Source organism: Panthera onca, chromosome B1 (genome assembly GCF_046562875.1).
Source record: "Panthera onca isolate mPanOnc1 chromosome B1, mPanOnc1 haplotype 2, whole genome shotgun sequence".
Lineage (NCBI taxonomy): Eukaryota > Metazoa > Chordata > Mammalia > Carnivora > Felidae > Panthera > Panthera onca.
Genome location: NC_138342.1, coordinates 157602773 through 157606744, shown reverse-complemented (window position 1 = coordinate 157606744; position 3972 = coordinate 157602773). Strand labels below are relative to the sequence as shown.

At 37.4% G+C, this 3972-nt stretch overlaps 1 pseudogene; it reads right to left on the bottom strand.

The window, feature by feature from the left end:
- Nucleotides 1-2157: 2157 nt before the first annotated feature.
- LOC132691842 (uncharacterized protein NKAPD1 pseudogene) lies at nucleotides 2158-3385 on the bottom strand (annotated as a pseudogene).
- Between the last annotated feature and the right edge of the window lie 587 nt (nucleotides 3386-3972).

Sequence of the window (3972 nt, the reverse complement as noted above, 5' to 3'; positions counted from 1 at the left end):
ATGAAGTCGACTTGGGTGGAAAGGTTAGAGGCAGATGAATTTCTAGTTTCAGAGCCTAGGAAAGGCCAATAAAATGTGCAATAATCTTAATGCTAAGGTTTCATGGAACTGAAAGTATGTTTTATATTCATGGATGGCACTCCTTGAAAATGATGACAGGGACCTCTTATTTTAAGGACATTTTTTCTTTGATTTTTGTCTATATCTTAACCCCTGCTTACAATTTTTTAGAGAAGTATTAAGACAAACAAAAAAAACAAGAACCCATCATGATTTAAAAGGTTTTCTAATACTTTCAGATCCAACAAGCAAAGGATGTGTTTGTTTGATTTTAATATTTTCTGGTCCAATCAGAAAAGAGCTGACTGCTTTTCTAACTCCACATATTTACCAGTCTTCCTGCCTATAAACTCTGCTTTCTTCAATTTTTATTCATGAATCTCCCTGGTTTTTATTGACTGCTATACACAATTAAAGAATTAGATTAGAAACAGTGGCAGATACAACAGAGGATTAGATCTCTCTGTTGTCCTAGGTGAAAATAAAACATCCTCTGACAATACTTATTTAAACTCTTAGATTTACCATGATAATGGGATGAAACTTTGATTATCCCACCCCCTTAGGAAAAGGAGAGAGAATCAGGAAGCAAGGATAGGGAAAAAGTGAAGAGATAGGATATATTTTAAACATGAATTTTGGGAACATTATGTCATGTCTACCCTGAAAGCTCAGTACCATTTTATTCTAGAAGTTTATGTTCTATTTAGTACCAACAATTGTACTCATCATTGCACTACAAAGCATCAAAATAATAGCATATTTTTGTAGAGATTCATACTTTTCAAAGTACTCTCATTTACATTATTTTAGCGACACCCTTGAATCATAAAATTCTATAATTAGGAGGGTCCTCCTCTACCATTACCTCTAAAATAGTTTCCAAAATTATGATCTGGTCTTTAATGTTGGGGAATTTACTGCATTATAAGATAAACAATTCCATTAAAGTTTTTTTCTTTATAATGAAAAAGTAGCACTTACCCGTTTTTGAAAGTTTAGAAATCATAGATTAAATAATAAAAGTAAAATCACTTTTAAATTTACCACCATGAATTAAATGCTATTAATGTTTTGGTTTACTCCCATGCTGTCTTCCAGCTATGCAGATGTATGAGATTAGTTGGGAATGAATTATTACTGTAAGAGCTAACCCATCTATAACTATATTTGTTGATCTGTGATGTAGAAACTGATCCTTAGGAAAGGCCTGGTTTTCAAAGGGCAGCAAGGCACCAAGAGAGAGGCGGTGAGGACTAGAGATGAGAAGAGAGGGCAGGGGTGAAGGGCAGGAACTGGGGAAGCCAAGAGATGTGGTGGAAGGTCAAGTGCACTACAGTATAATTTCCTCTCTATAACAGTATCACTCCCCCCCCCCCGACCCCCCCCCCCCCCCACACATACACTCAACTGCCTTATCTCTGGTGATTTCAGTAAAAACTCATAAATTGCTGGGTATGAGTGGATATTTTATGGAAACTGATAAAAGGATGGAACATTTTACCTGGGGTGATGAAGCCTGAAAATGACATCAACCATAAATTTAGGTGCTGCATCAGGAGTGCCTGAGCCGTTGGGAATGAGCAGAAATTTGGGGAAATAGTTTTGCAGTTCCATAAATCACTCCACTAAAGAGTGGAGATCAAGCTGTAACTAGTTCTCTGACAGTCAAAGTGATCTGGGATGACTTCAGAGAAATATATGTAATTATGATATGGCTTTACAGAAACATTGTTCAAATGATTTTCTATTTTGCTTTTTGTCTTTCAGTTTTGCACATTATTTCTCTTATAATTACATACTGTTTACAATATGATTTTTAAAGTGTGCTGCATTTGACATCATTTTTTTGCATTTCTTTCTTTTTTACGTTTTTATTTAAATCTCAGTTAGTTAATATACAGTGTAATATTAGTTTCAGGTATAATATAGTGATTCAACAGTTCCATACAACACCCGGTGCTCATCAGAACAAGTGCACTCCCTGATCTCCATCACCTATTTTATGTATTCCCAACCCCCCCCCCCCCACCTTCCCTCTGGTAATCACCAGTTTATAATTAAGAGTCTGTTTCTTTTTTTTTTTTTTTTATTGGGTTCAGCTTTCTGGGTCCTTTAATTTGCTGTATATGCACTCTACCCTAAATGTGATTAATTGCAAAAAATAATCTCTTCGAGAAAACTTCATAACAGAATACCAGATTCCCTATTAACAGTAAGAGGATCAAGTTTAACAGGCCAAAACAAGACAAGTCTGTCAGAACATATATAGATGGCACAGGACAGCTCTGACCTCAGGGCCCCTGTGCTGGGCAATAGAGTCACTGGCAAAACCCCAAGGTGACAGAGCTGCAAGTAACCAGTCAGATGGGCAAATGAAGAATGTTTCTTTCTCATTTAGTCATCCTCTGAACTCTCTGCAGACCTTTCATCTGTAGCCACCTTCCAATTTGTGCGTTTGTTTGTCCTCTCCTGTATTTCATTGTTAACTACAGGGATATGGACTTTTTTCTCTCTCTTTTTCCTTTTGGTTTTCTAAGTGTCTCTTTCCTCGCCTTCCTCAGAACTGCTGGATGCGGAATCATCGGACTGGGAAGTATCACTTTCTGCATCCAAGAATAAAGCAGGTTTCTTGAGCGACTTTTTCCTGGATTTTTTCTTGTGCTTATGTGGCTGTTTCCTTTTCCCGGTACTAGAAGCCCCAGTTTCTTCTGAAAACTCGCTTGAGGAATCTGCTGTTACATCTGTGGCTTCCTTTTTGCTTTTCTTCTGTTTTTTGTGTGACTTTTTTTTCTGCTTTTTTTTGTGGGATTTCTTTGACTTCTTGTGTTTGTGAGACTCGTGGGTAGATGATTTTACTTGGGGAGATGTTTTTTTTTCCATTGGTAATATCTTGCTGGTCACTACTGTCTGTTTTAAATTCTTCAGGGTATAACTCTTTGTAACCGCTGTGACCCCATCTGTCTGGCATATTAGCTTCATAATCATATAACTTCTTATTCCAGGATTTAGCCTTAAGAAAGTCATCTTCCAGTGCCCCAGAAATTTCAGTCTTTGGCCTCCAATAGTCTCTTTGACTTTCTTCATCAAAACCACCACTACGCATCCGGCTTGAACTACTGGGTAACATTTTCCTTTTGGTTCCCCGGTAGGCATCTTCCATCTGTTTCTCCAGTTCTCTTATTTTCCACATATCTGATTTCTCCTGAATCTTATTGTGAGCATCTGTATGCCGGATGACATTCCTCAGGAGGACTTTCCCCAATGGAACCCGGGACATTCTTCAATCGTGCGCCGCAGCCTCGCGTGGCGGGGATTTGGGGAGGGGGGAGGGGGAGGTCTCAAGAGTCTGTTTCTTAGTTTCTCTCTCTCTTTTTCTCTTTGCTCATTTATTTTGCTTCTCCAATTTCATATATGAGTGAAATCATATGGTATTTGTCTTTCTCTGACATACTTTGTTTAGCATAATACTCGAGCTCCATCCATGTCATTGCAAATGGCAAGATTTCATTCTTTTTTATGGCTGAGTAATATTCCATTGCATATATGTATGTATGTGTGTACGTGTGTGTATATATATATATATATATATATATATATATATATACACACATACATACCACATCTTCTTTATCCATTCATCAGTTGATTGACACTTGGTCTGTTTCCATAATTTGGCTATTGTAGATAATGCTACTATAAACATCAGGGTGCATGTATCCCTTTGAATTAGTATTTTTGCATTCTTTGGGTAAATACCTTGTAGTGCCATTGCTGGATCATAGGGTAGTTCTATTTTTAACTTTTTGAGGAATGTCCATACTGTTTTCCATAGTGGTTGCACTGGTTTGCATTCACAACAACAGTGCAAGAGAGTTCCCGTTGTTCCACATCATCACCAGCACATGTTGT